The following is a 14,578-nucleotide window of genomic DNA, read 5'->3' on the forward strand; positions in this document are numbered from 1 at the left end:
GAAGAGAAGAATTTAAAAGCACTACTATGGACAGAGAATATGATTATTTACATAGAAAAAACTTCCGAGAGAATCTAAAGAGAAATGAGGAAAATTTATAAAGGTTCAATAAAAGTTTTCTAGTTATAAAAGACATATACCAAAACCATGTGCATTTGTATATACTGACAATGATTAGAAAATGAAATGTATTTTAAATGACATTTACAATAGTGATAACAAAAAAGGGACCTAAGAATAAATCTAACAAAAAGTGTTGAAAAATTTATGGAAAATTATTTAACTTTACATTAGATATTAACTAATAAGACCCAAATCTTTCCCAAAAGGAGAGCTATACTGTATGCATGGACCAGATGATTAAACATCAGTAAAATGCTGATTCTTCAAATGTAGGTCAACATCCGACATATGGGGACAGGCAATGACTTTCTCAATAGGACCCCTGAAGCTCAAGAGATAATGCCAAGAGTTAATAAATGGAATGATATCAAAACTTAAAAAGCTATGCACAGCAAAGGAAATGGTTACGAATGTGAAGGGAAAACCTACAGAATGGGAGAAAATCTTTACTAGCTACTCTTCTGACAGAGGATTAATATCCAAAATGTATAAAGAACTCAAAAAACGTAGCAACAAAACAAATAACTCAATTAAATGGGCAAATGAACTAAAACGACACTTCTCAAAGGAAGAACTAAAAATGGCCAGGAAATATATGAAAAAGTGTTCAACATATTACCAATTAAGGAAATGCAAATTGCCACTACATTGAGATTTCATCTTGTTCCAATTAGAACAGCAATTATCAAGAATATAAGCAATAATAAATGCTGGAGAGACTGTGGAGAACAACATTTTTATACTGTTGGTGGGATAGTAAATTAGTACAACCACTAGGCATGGATCTACCATATGATCCAGCTATACCACTACTCATTTCTTTTTTTCTTTTTGGTACTGGGGATTGAGCTCAGGGGCACTTGACCACTTAGCCACATCCCCAATCCTATTTTGTATTTTATTTAGAGACAGGGTCTCACTGAGTTGCTTAGCACTTCACTTTTGCTAAGGCTGGTTTGAACTTTCTATCCTCCTGCCTCAGCCCCCCAAGCTGCTGGGATTACAGGCATGTGCCACTGTGCCCAGCTCCACTCCGTTTTTTTTAAAAGAATTAAAAAGTCATCATAATGCAGTGACACATGCATACCCATGTTTATAGCAGCACAATTCACCATTAGCCAAACTATGGAACCAGCATATGTGTTCATCGTGTAGGAGAAAGAAAATGTGGTATGTGTACACAATGGAGTTGTATTTAGTCATAAAGAAGAATGAAATGGTGTCATTTTGAGGAAAATAGAACTGAGAACAGTATGTTAAGCAAAATAAACCAAACTCAGAAAGTCAAGGGTTGTATGTTTTCTCCCACATGTGGAAGCTAGAGAGGAAAAAGGAAAAGAAATGTATGTGTGTGTTGGTGGGGATCTCATAAAAATCAATGGGAGATCCGCAGAGTAGAGGAAAGGGATCAGGGAGAGGGAGGAGGAGAGAAAAGGGGGAAATACTGGGGTATGATATTGGTCAAATTATATTGTTATATTGTGTGCATGTAGAAATATACAACCACAAATCCCACCATTATGTAAAACTATCATGCACCATTAAAATATGAAAAATGTTGATTCTTCTTTAATTAATTAATCTTAAAGTTCAATGCAATTTCAGTCAAAATCAAGATGAATTTTTTTCAAAGACTTCATTGACAAGCTTGGTTCTAAAATTTGAACGGAAGAGCAAAGAGCCCAAAATAACCAAGAAAATGTGATCTACATCAAGTTGAGATGGGATTCTCCCTACTAGACACCAACACTTGTTAAAAAAAAAAAAAAGATAGCAATAATAAAAACTATAGCAATAAAAAAACTATAGCAATAATAAAAACTATAGCAATCAAGACAGAGTGCATAAATTGGCTAATTAAATAGGAAAAAAAAATCCAGAAATGGACCAGTTGGTACCTAGAAATATGGTAAGTGAGGGTGATATACTGAAGACTTTTTTGGAAAAGATAGAGTTATCAAAAAATGCTTTGAAGTACATACTTTTAGAGCACAGAAAGAAGATCTATGTGGTTTGAAAAAAGAAAACACAAAATGGGGAAGGTGTTTCTAACACATTTGAACTAAGAAGGGGTTAATAGAATATGTGAAGAACTTGTACAAATCAATCAGAAAATCAGAAACAGCCCGCTAGAAAAATGGGCAGAATATATGATTCAGGAATTCGCAGAAGAGAGAATATGAAAGGCCAATGAGCGTTTGAAAAGATGTTCAATCTCCCTTGTAATCGAGAGATGAAATCAAAGTCAGAATGATGCGGCACTATACAACTGTGAGATTTGCATATTCTGGAACGTCTGAAATACCAAGTATTTATATGCATGGGGAAAAATAGGGACAAATATACCTGCTGCTATTGGTAGAAATTAGTACAACCACTCTGGAAGCAGTTTGGCATTAAAGATTCACATGCCCTATTTGGCGATTCTACTTCTATGTGTACTAACCAGAGAAACACTCATGTGTATAGAACACCGATAGTAATGGAATACTTATAGAAATACCATTTGAAAACAAAACCAACTGGAATCACCCCCTTTCCACCCTAGTGAATCATAGAACAAGTCACACTAGAGCCATCCTGTGGAATTTTATACAGCAGTGAAAATGAATGAACTAGAGTTTGGCAAACTTCAACCCTCAGCCAAATCTGGCCTATGATTTGATTTTATATGTCTCAGAGCTAAGCATGCTTTATAAAATGGAACTTTGCAATAGATAAGGAACACTAACCTTGGTGTTATTCCCTAAAAGAACTCCACTCTTCTAGACCTGTATTACCAACAAAAATTGTATTATTATTATTACATTTTGAATTTCATCAATAGAGCTTTATGGAAATTTTTTATTCCCTCTTATTACACAAGTGCTTGCATAATATCCTCAATTTACTTCTTTTTTTTATTGTAAACAAATGGGATACATGTTGTTTCTCTGTTTGTACATGGAGTCAAGGCATACCATTTGTGTAATCATACATTTACATAGGGCAATGTTGTTTGATTCATTGTTATTTTTCCCCTCCCCCCACCCCTCTCACCCCTCTTTATCAATTTACTTCTTGATCTACAAAGCTTAAATATTTACTATGTGACTCTTTACTGAAGAAGGATTGCCAGTCCCTGAGTTGGAGCTACTTGTGTCGAAATGGACATATCTCACAATTATAGATTTGAGTAACAAATTCAAGCTGCTAGTGTATGTGTGCAGTGTGATACACTCACATGTGAGGAGGAAAACCACCACACCATACTCTGTTACTGCATTTGTAGTTAAAAACACACACACACACACACACACACACACACAAGGAGTTTCATAAACATAAAGAAGGGTGAATGCTTGTCTGTGTGGATAATATTCTGTTTCTTAAGCTGGAAGTAGAGTCTATGATGTTCATTCTTTCTTCATTCATGTGTGTTTTAAATATTTTGTGATACACTAAAAGCACGCAGACATAAGATGAGGGAAGAATTACAGAGCCTCTTCCAGGGCCCCAGTCCCCTGGGCTGCTGGGTGCCGCTGGGTGGCCTGGTGCTGACTTGGGCCTTTCCTCAGGGATCCAGGAGAGCCCGTGCCTGCGCCGTGGCTGCAGACTGCCTGGGACGCAACTCTAGTTAGTGTTTCCAGCTTGGGTCTGAGAGAGTGAGTGCTGTCTACCCGCTAAATGCTGCAAAAAGCCTCATCCAGCGAAGGATGCCATGGTTATCTCAGGGAGCAGAGGAAACACAGGACTCAGATGAGAGAGAGTTTATTGTAATTTGGGGTTTCCTTTGAGCCTGGTTTCCTTTTTGTCCCTGCCCCTTACACCTGAAGGATCTCAGAGAAGTTAGTCCAGGGACATCAGACACACTCTCCACTGCCACACAGGAAAAGCAGGGAAAGCCACGAGGAAGGAAACCACACGTGTCAGTGGCTCCTGGGGCCAGGATCCAGATTGGGGCTGCAGTGGGGAGGCTAGCCAGCTGCTCCTGCCACCAGCCCGGGTGCACAGAACACTAGCCCGAGCTTGCAGTTCTCATCCCCACGGTGCTGTCATTGGGCTGCTCTACTAGGACACACTTCTCTAGGACCAAGGCACGCCTTCCGTCCCAGAGAGAATGTTCTAGGACGGTGGAGGAATTAGTAAGGAGACTCCGTGTTGTACCCTAAGCTAAGTAAGAGTTCAGTGACTCTTTCTCAGTAGAAAGGACACAAAACTGAAATGAGCTTACAAAATTCTTTAGCTCTGAGAACCAAGAGGCATGAGACCACAGTCATGTAGGTCATTCTGACCTAGTGTGGCAGGTTTCTGGTAGACTACTTAATGCTATAAAGTGAATGAATAACCTCCTTAAAAGTCTTTTCCTTCTTACCCCGGTTCTTCACTGGAGCATACGACGTAAGTGACCCACTGCTGATCAATAGCCTGTGTTGTTATTGTCAACTAATACAATTATAAAAACCACTTTGCAGTCTCCTCGTTCTCCGCCTTTTTAAAAATCCCAGGCCTATGGGACACCATTTGGAGGAGTGTCAATTCTAAGCTGTGGAAAGTGGATCAGCCCCTGGTCATCGGCTGACCCTGTGGTGTTGGCAAAAGCCAAGCCTGGGGGCTGGGGAGAGAGCTCAGTCGGTAAAGCGCTTGCCTTGCAAGCACAAGGCCCTGGGTTCGATCCCCAGCACCGCAAAAAAAAAAAAAAAAAAAAAAAAAGCCAAGCTTGGGAAACATCCCTTGCCAAAAAGGCAAGGATGTTAGCAGCCTTGACACTTGGCTCTGCTGTTACCAGACATTCCCGGTCAATGGGCTTCCTGGGTATAGCAGGATGATAACAGGAGTTCTAGCACTGTAACAGTTGGATAGCTGCAAAAATTTCTAGCTCTGTAACTTTTAGTGCACAAAGAACCTCTTGATAACTTACAAGCCTTGAACAATTTACATTGTCCCTATAGTTTAACTTCCTAATTATGAGACCCTATATAATAAACTTGTGGAGCTAGTTCTGGGTCACTGTTCCTCCATCAGAGTGCAGTGTCCCAGCTGGCTCCAGCTTTACTTGAAAATGTCTCTGTGTTTTCTTTGTCTGTTTTTCCCCATCTCCTGATGCCCCTGCTTGAGATCCTTTGTTAAGGCTGTGTGTCACGACACTAAGTGTCTAGAATTTGTCCCCCCTTGGTAATTATCCACATATTGGCTGGAATAAACTTTATCTTTATACACGGTGTGCCTCAGTTCACCTTCCAGGTTGGCAACTCAGGGAAGGACAAATTTGGAGAAGGTTCTGACTTATAGGGGCATGGTCAGGCTGGTCCTGGCCTGGAGCTGCTGGACCCGCAATAGGCAATCCAGGGTTGAAAACCAGTGGTCTGTGTATGTTGGGGGACAAGAGGTCTTCTTAGCAACTGAGCCACGTGGAAGCTTGCAGAGAGGATGTGGCAGCTCAGTATGGGATTCTGGGAGCTGCAAGCTGGGCAGACGCTTAGAGAGAGATGTGGACAGCAGCCATGCAGAGAACACAGGCTCCTCTGGGACCCTGGCAGCTCTGTGTTGAGAGGGTTGCTGAAGAGGTTGTCAGCACACCCAGGCTTTTAGAGTGCCCTGTGGGTCTCCCACTGCGCTGCCCTCTGCTGGCCGATGCTGGACACTGCAGGAGTACCCCTTCTTGCAATGTCCTTCCAGCACCCTCTACCCAGACAGTTATCTTTGTGCTCATTGTAAAGGACAGATGCTTCAAGAATTCATGCCAGAGCTATATACAGTCAAGCACCACTTAAGACTGGGATGCCTTCCAAGAAGCGCTGTCGTTGGGTGATTTCCTTGTGTGAACTTCAGTGTACCCTACGACATGGCCTCTTGATGCAGTCAAGAAGTAGGGAAAACACAAGACCTGTGAGTCTGCCCTGGCAACACAGCTTACCATTTGGTAGTAGGTCACCTTGATCCTGCTCATGGGGCTGAGCCAGACTCTCTTGGCCCCATAGCTTTCTTTACCCCTTCAGGTGGACCTTGCAGGAATTAAAGGACTTCCAGCTCAAACACCTGTGATTGTAGGTGTGGGGCAGGGTGAGTCCTCAGCCAGGCCTAGTGGCCCAAGCAGAGTTGTGAGAATGCAAAACCCTGCACTCATTCCTTTCCCTTCCAGGCCAACCTTGTTCTCTCCTCCCCTTTCTATCTTTCTTCTCTTAGGGCAGCCACAGCCCTTAGAAGATTCCGAGGAAGGTTCTCTGGCACATGTTTTCTTCTAGGTTTCTACCGGTGCCCCTTCCCAGGGAAGCATGGAGAGTGGAGTTCTGGCGTCTGTCTCTCCAAAGTCCTCCTGGTTTCAGTCCGTTCTGTTGCCTCCGTTCCCTCCTCTGGGGAGAAGTAGCCTGAAGTATACCTCAGGCATCCTCATCCTCATTGCTCAGTGGGCTACAGCACAAGTCTGGCCCACATCCAAGGCTGCTCCAAGCTTCAGCCTGAGCAGTGGTGGTTGAATGGTGGACTTGACTTTGCCTTGGTTTCTGCGACCAGCAAACACAGTGCACCAGCAAAGGTAGTGCATCAGAAACAGCTGGCATTACAGCAGTGAGCCTGGATGTTGAAGCTTGGGGAAGATGGCTTTGCATGTGTAAGTGTCAAGATCTAGGGGAAGCGAGGATGGTCCGTGTGAGTGGCTTCTGTGAGGAGTGAGGGGCTGGGCAAGGGAAGAATTTGGTTTGAGGGACTTCTAGGGCTGGGGTGCCTCCTGTAGGCTCCTATAACTTTTCCTAGGAGCCATGTTGGGGCTCTGCTCACTCCTCCCTCTCCAGCCTTGGCCTGTGACCTCAGAGTCCCTGTGATTATCATGAAGGGAGTATACGGTCTCTCACTGATGCTGGCAGCTGCCACAGAACTGTGGGTTCACACCCACACCACACTACATCCTCTTTCCCACAGATTCTCCTACCTGGCCCTGAGGAAGAGCTTCCCACCCGCCTTCCCTCCCTCTGTGCTGGGGAGTTTCTGCTTGTTCTTGCTTCCCAGCAGGGTGCTCTGCCTTGCTCCTAGTGAGCAGCATCTCCCAACTCTGCCAGCTGACTTGCGTCCGGAGAACTACAAAGCTGGGGACCAGTCAGCAGACCTTATGATGATCTTCTGTCACCTGCCTCTGGTTTGGCCAGGCTGCACCCCTGAACTTTTCTGCTACCAGCTCCCTTGACTCTTGAAACTTCAACCCTGGATTGCAGTCTAACTTGGTCTAGAATTTAATCAGCAAAGGGATTGCCTGGGTGCTGAAGGTACGAGTGAGTACATCTCCCAGGGACCAGGCTTCTATATCCTGTGAACCTTTCTCCCCAGCCCAGTGTGGGAGAGTTTACCTCTCTGTCCTTAGGCAGTGGTGGGGAGTGGCCAGGAGACAGACAGATTGGGCAGCTCCATTTATCAGCGGGCACCAGGAATGTTTGCTTTCACTCTTCTTTGTTTCCTTATTTCTCCTGCAGATGCCTTTGATTTCCTGCTTCATTAACCACAGCTCACCGATGGACAACTGCCTTTTCATTTCAGTAAACTCTTTTGTTCATGGAGAACTGCGGACAAGGCAGAGTGGCCTGTGAAGTAATGAACAAACAATGTCCCACACTGCACACAATCCTGAGCTTTGTGAAGGTGCCCATTGTCCCTGAAGCCAGGACATTAATTTCCTGCTGTTTCTCTCACCTAGAGGCCACGATGCGGTCACAAATCAATCATAAGTTTAGCTGAGGCGCATAGGCAAGCTCAGCACCAGATAGGGGCAGTGCAGAGAAACATCTCAGTGCCCCCTGAGTCCAGGGGCGAGGATGGAATCATTCAGGAAGGAGGGCAGGTGAACTCCAGTCCCTGAAGGACAAGGCTGGGCTGCAAGTTTGGCTACATGTGCCACTTCCACACGCACAGGGCGGGAGAAAGGTTAGAGTCTGACTCAAAGGGTGGATAGGAAAGTTGTGGGATCCCAGACTTCCATTACATGAGGATGATCCAGGGACGTGCTTTGGAGTGTCCCATAGACCCCCCGGAGTTGGACATGGTATGTGCATTGTCCTAGGGAGGGAATGGACCACGGTCCAGAAAATAATTTTCACTGACGTTCCAGACCTCTCCCTTGGCTTCTGCAGGGTCAGTGCCACCCTGAGTGGCAGCCAGGGAGCTCATTCCCTCATCTGGGTGTCCAAGATTCGCCAGTCTCTCTACGTCCAAAACCCGTTTCATTCCGTCTTCCCCATTTTGGTTGCTGCCGCTCCCTCCTCCCGGCTCTCCTCCTCCACTCCTCTCCTTCCCAGCCCTCACCGCTCCACCTTTGGGATGCCTAACATCGATCTGCCTCACACTTCTCTACTGCCATCCTCCTCTAAGTCCCTTCCTCTCTCTCCTGCGTTCCCGACCAAGCCTTGAGAACTGTCTCTCTGCTCCTCTCTGCCCCTTCCTCTCAGAAGTTCTGTTGCTTACCCACAAGTTCCCACAAATCCCGCCCCTAGGATGCCTCTCTCAGTCACTTGGTTCCAGCCCAGCCCACCTTGGGGAGGTTGCTGGAGGATGCCTGTGGGGGATGGGGGAGCTCTTCTTGCCTGCTTCAGGTCCTGTTGTTCCTCCTCCAGAGCTGTCACAGGTGGAGGGCAGAGCCCTGGGCACTGGTGTGGTCCTTCCTGTCTCTTGAATCGCTGTGGTCATTGGACATTCTCATCTCCGATAGTAGAAACTACCTGCTCCCTTATCTGTTGCCCTTAGGGGAAGAGACTGCGTCTGACTCACACTGGTGACCTGAATACCCCACCAAGACCTGGCCCAGAGTAAAGCCTCCATGAGGATGTTCTCAATTTAGGGAAAACCCCTCACTGCCAGGAGTCAGGGAGCCTGATTCTACCTTCCCCGCCGGAGAAGCTCTGGGTAGGCTGTATGCCATCCTGGGCTCAGAGACCCCGTTTGTAAAGTGGCAACAAGGAAACGTTCAGCTCTGAGAGAGTTTGATTATTTTGGTCAGAGTATGCCATAGGAGCAATCTCAAGCCAGAATATTTCCAAATATCCTGGAAATTGCTCACTTTTCTGACTCTTTCCTCTATTTCCAAATAGCCACCAGGTTCTGCCACATCTACCAGGTCCCCAGTCTCCCCGCCTCACTCTCCCAGTTCCTCATTCTAAGAGTTGTCTTCTGCTCTAGGTCTCATCCTGGCCTTTGGGCTTCCATGTTACCGCCTGTGTGACTTCCCGGTGACTTCCCGATGACCGGGAGGGCTGGTGAAGACCCAGGTGGGACTGGGCTCACCCCCTGGAATGACACTTTCCATGGGCCCGCCCACGTCTACTGTTGGGCCTGCAAAGAGGTGAAGTGCATCGCTTCCCCCTACTTACCAACATAGTGACCTTCAGCTCCTGGGGAGGAAGCTTCCTCTGAAGCCCTGAGGACCCCGGGTGGAGAGGTGGGAGCAGAAGCAGGACTCAGGGTCGGGAGGCAGCTGCCTGGGAGACAGGTTCGATAGTGCCATGAGGAGTGCTGAGGCTGCTGGCTGGAGAGGCGAGGGGCCGAGAAAGAGGTGGAGGTCACAAAAGAGAAAGAGAGCCACGAGTTTACAGATAACAGGGTGAGAGTCTGGGAGACGCAGGTGGGTGTCCAAAGAGAACAAGACAGATGTCTGGAGTCAGGACGGGGGCCATATTGCTTAGTTTAGTCTCAAGAGGGAGACTGTGGGGAAAGTGGTCCCCACTCTGCAAGACCCCCTCTCCTTTCCTGTCCTCCCTGTAGGTGGGCTTGCCTCTCTCCATTCTGTCCCCACACTGGATCATGACTCATCTGGAGCCTGAGGAAAGGGACCTCCTTGCAGATCCTCAGGCACTCTGTGCTGGGACTGATTTGTAGGAGGGCTCGGAAATGTCTGGAAACAATGGCAATAATATGTATATTTACTGAGGTTTCAAAATATGACTTGATCTTGTGTTGAACATCCTACTTTCATTCATGTATTCACTCAAAAAATATTCATTGACCATCCCCCATATGCCAGGCACTGTTCTAGGTATGTTTATGAATGACTTCATTAAATCCTAATGATTTTATGAGGAAAGTACTTTATTCCAATTTTAGCACAGGGAAACTGAAGCTCAGGGCAAGAGGTAGAGCTGATTGCAAACTCCCATTCCTGTGATTTTTTTTTTTAACCATGCTGGTCACTATCCCTGTCTTTCAGGGCACCAGACCATCTTGTGAATGAAATAAGGGACAAGGAATCACCTGAATGTTGGTGCAGCATTGGGTTGAACTCAGAGGATCTAGGCTACATCTGGAACTTGTAAGAACTGAGGGAGGAGAGCAGTGGGCTCATGGAGGGAGATGGCGGTACCTCTGAAGAATACTTAGAGGATTACGTGTCAGTCAGGAAGAAAGAGACTGAACCAAACAAACCAACAACAACAACAACAACAAAAAAAAAACAGAACAGAACAAAACAAGAACTAAAGACATGAGCAGCCCCATCGCAAAAGAAGGTGTTGTGCTGGGGAGATTGCTCAGTCAGTAGAGAGCTCACCTCGCAAGCACAAAGCCCTGGGTTCAATCCTTAGCACTAAAAAAAAAAAAAAAAAGAAAAAAAGAAAAAAAGAAAAAAGAGGGTATCATAATGCCCCACCCCCAACATGAAAAGGTGCTCAACTTCATTAGTCCTCAGGGAAAGCTCAAATTAAAATCATAATGCAACATTATCGCATTCCCTCAAAGAGTGGCTCAACTGGGAAAGACAGAGAATTCTAAGTGTTGACAAAGATCTGGAACTCTCATAACATTGGTATGAGTAAGAATTGTCACGACTACCCTTGAAAATGTGTTTGACAGAATTTTCTAAAGCAGAACATATGCACACAGCTGTGCAAGTCTACTCAGCACTATGGTAATAGCCTCCAAGTTAAAACCACCCAAGCATTGAATGGACGGATAATGGACAGATATGGTAGAGTCACATAAATAAAAACTACATAGCAATGAGAATACAAGAACTATTTCTACACAGAACAACAAGGGAGAATCTCATAAGTGAAATTTCAAATACAAGAACTTAGGTACATTCTATACAATTTCATTTATAAAAATTTCCAACAAATAAGAAATAATTCATTGTGTTAGATTGCAGGAGAGTGGTTATCTTTGGGTAGCAGCTGGAAAAAGGTTTGTGTGGGGTTTCTGGGGGCTAGTGACAATCTATTTCTTGAAATGAGTGCTGTTTTATAGGGAGGTGTTAAAAACTTATAATCCATTAAACTATATATTTATGATTTGTGAATTTGTTATATAACATATGCTATATATACATATGTATGTTATACTTCAATAAAAAGTTATTTTCAAAAGCCATATATTACCATATTAGAGACTTGATTAGCGCACACACACATCCACACACACTCAGAAATATAAGCATTTGAAAATAAGTCATCACAATTCATCACACAAAAAAAATCAATTATCTCAATAGTTGCTGAAATTCAACATTCATTTATGTTCAAAACAGGGTATCTAAAGAACTTCTTAATCTGTAAAAATCTACAAGCCTACAGGAAGCAGATACCATATTTAATGCAGGAAATGTTGAAAGCTTTCCTTCAGGAATCAGTAACAAGACCTGAATGCTGTTATCTCCACATCTATTCAAAGTTGTACTGAAAGTCCCATCCAGCACAAAGTTATTGGAAAAAAGTAACAGAGCTCTTATTATTGTGTTCGTGGAAGTTCCCAAGTAATTAGACTTTACAGGTGAATTGAACAAGGATGCTAGACCTGAGGATAATATAAAAAACAGCAGTAATTATTACTGTTTTCTAACAGTAGCAATTTTTTTAAAGGAATGAAACTTTTTAAAAAAATTTTTATTTTTAGTTGCTGATGGACCTTTGTTTAATTAATTTATTTATATGTGGTGCCGAGAAGCAAACCCAGTGCCTCACACTTGCAAGGCAAGTGCTCTACCACTGAACCCCAACCCCAACCCCTAACAGAAGCAATTATTACAAAGTGAAATCAAATTAGAAAATTGAAAAAGAATGATCTCATAAACATAATTTCAAATGAAAGAAATCAGATATGAGATGACACATATTGTATGATTCCTTTTATATAAAATTCAATCTAGGCAAAACTAAACAGTAGTGTTAGAAATTAGGGCAGTAGCTCTCTTGGCAGTGGGGAGTGGAGAAGGGTGTGGGGTTTGGGTGAGGTCTAAGGGGGCTCCTGGATGTAGGCCATGTTTTCTTTCTTAACCTGGGTGTTGGCTACATGAGTGTTCTCTAGGAAATAATTTATTCAGTTGTGCATTTATGTTTTTACATTTTTCTAGGCGAGAGGTATTTTTTAAAAAAGCTAAAAAAGATTGCTTGGCTAGCATGAGTTTAGATGATCTCTAATGGTCATGTGGTTACAGGGTAGCAAGGTCAGTAGGAGCAGAGAGGAGATGAGGAGAGGGTTGTGTGTGTGTGTGTGTGTGTGTGTGTGTTGTGTGTGTGTGGTGTGTAGAGGGAGATCAGAAGTAAGTGACTGACATCCTTTGGGGGTTTCCCCAAAGAATAATGGGGTGTTTTCTTTCTTTTTGTAACACAGGAGCCTCATAAAATAAGTTGGATGATATTTCTTTTTTTAATTTTTGGAGAGATGGTGTGAAATTAGTAATGATTCTTTTTTTTTAAATTTATTTTTATTGTAAATAAATGGGATACATGTTGTTTCTGTTTGTACTTGGAGTAACAGCATACCATTTGTATAATCATACACTTACATAGGGTAATGGTGTTTGATTTATTCTGTTATTTTTTCCTTCCCCTCATCCCTCCTACCCCTCTTTTCCCTCTATACAGTCCCTCCTTCCTCCATTCTTGCCCCCCTCCCACCCACCTTTATGTGTCATCATCCACTTATCAGTGAGATCATTCGTCTTTTGGATTTTTGAGATTGGCTTATCTCACTTAACATGATATTCTCCAATTTCATCCATTTGCCTGCAAATGCCATAATTTTATTTTCCATTCATCAATTGAAGGACATCTAGGTTGGTGCCACAGTCTGGCTATTGTGAATTGAGCAGCTATGAACATTGATGTGGCTGTATCTCTGTAGTATGCTGATTTTAAGTCCTTTGGGTACAGGCTGAGGAGTGGGATAACTGGGTCAAATGGTGGTTCCATTCCAAGTTTTCTAAGGAATCTCCACACTGCTTTCCAGAGTGGCTGCACTAATTTGCAGCCCCACCAGCAATGTATGAGTGTACCTTTTTCCCCACATCCTCGCCAACACCTATTGTTGCTTGTATTCTTGATAATCGCCATTCTAATTGGGGTGAGATGGAATCTTAGTGTAGTTTTGATAGTAATGATTTTTTAAAAAATGTTTGTGAGATCATCTGAGTCTGGAGATTTCTTTTTGGGGGAGTTTTAAAATTATGATTTTAATTTATTTAGTAGTTAGACTTAAGGCTACTCAAATAATTTGTTTCACTTGGGTGAGTTGTTCTTATTCTTTTCCATATAAGTTATTCAATTTCTGTGTGTTGAGACATTTGTAGTAGTCCTTGAACTGTCCTTTCATTGTCTTAAGGATCTATAGTGATGACTCTTATTTCATTCCTGATATTAGCAATTTTTCTCCTTTCTCATTTTTCAGCCATGATAGAATTTTGCAAATTTTACTTATCTATTTAAAGATAAGTAAAGATTTAATTGATTCTTCCTCACATTTTCAATTTCTGCTCCTTATTGTTGTTTTTCTGCTGATTTCTGCTCCTTGTTGTTGTTTTTCTTTTGCATGCTCAGGGCTTATTTTGCTCTTCTTCTTCTGACCTCTTGAGGTGACAGTTTAGATTATTGATATAAAGCTCATCTTTCTTTAATATAAAATTATGGCATTTCAGTGCTATAAATTTTCCTGTAAGTACTGCTTTAACAGCATCCCACAGATTTTGATATGCTGTTTTTATTATGTTCAATGTATTTAAAATATTTTTCTTTGAGACTTCCTCTTGACCCATCGATTTTTTTTGAAAGTGTGATTAAAAAAATGTTTTTTGGTTGTTGATGGACCTTTATTTTATTCACTTATTTTTATGCAGTGTTGAGGATCGAACTCAGTGCCTCACACATGCCAGGCAAGCACTCTACCACTGAGGTACAACCCAATCCCATGTGATTTTTTTTGTTTCTCAATGTTTAGAAATTTCCCTGTCATCTGTTTGCTATTAATTTATGGATTGACATAATTATGATCAGATAATACATTTTGTCTGATTTCAATTCTTTTAAGTTTGTTGACATTTACAAGATGTTTTATATTCCAAGATGTGGTCTACCTTGGCATATGTCCTGTGGGAACCTGAATGTGTACTGTTGCTGGATGGATATTCTACAAATGTTGATTAGATCCTATTGATTAGTGATACTGAATTCTCCACTTTTGTTGACTTTCTGTCTCCTTGTTCTATCAATTTTTTATAGAGGGGTTTGAAGGT

The sequence above is a fragment of the Sciurus vulgaris genome (assembly GCF_902686455.1).
Source record: "Sciurus vulgaris genome assembly, chromosome: 16".
NCBI classification, from domain to species: Eukaryota; Metazoa; Chordata; class Mammalia; order Rodentia; family Sciuridae; genus Sciurus; species Sciurus vulgaris.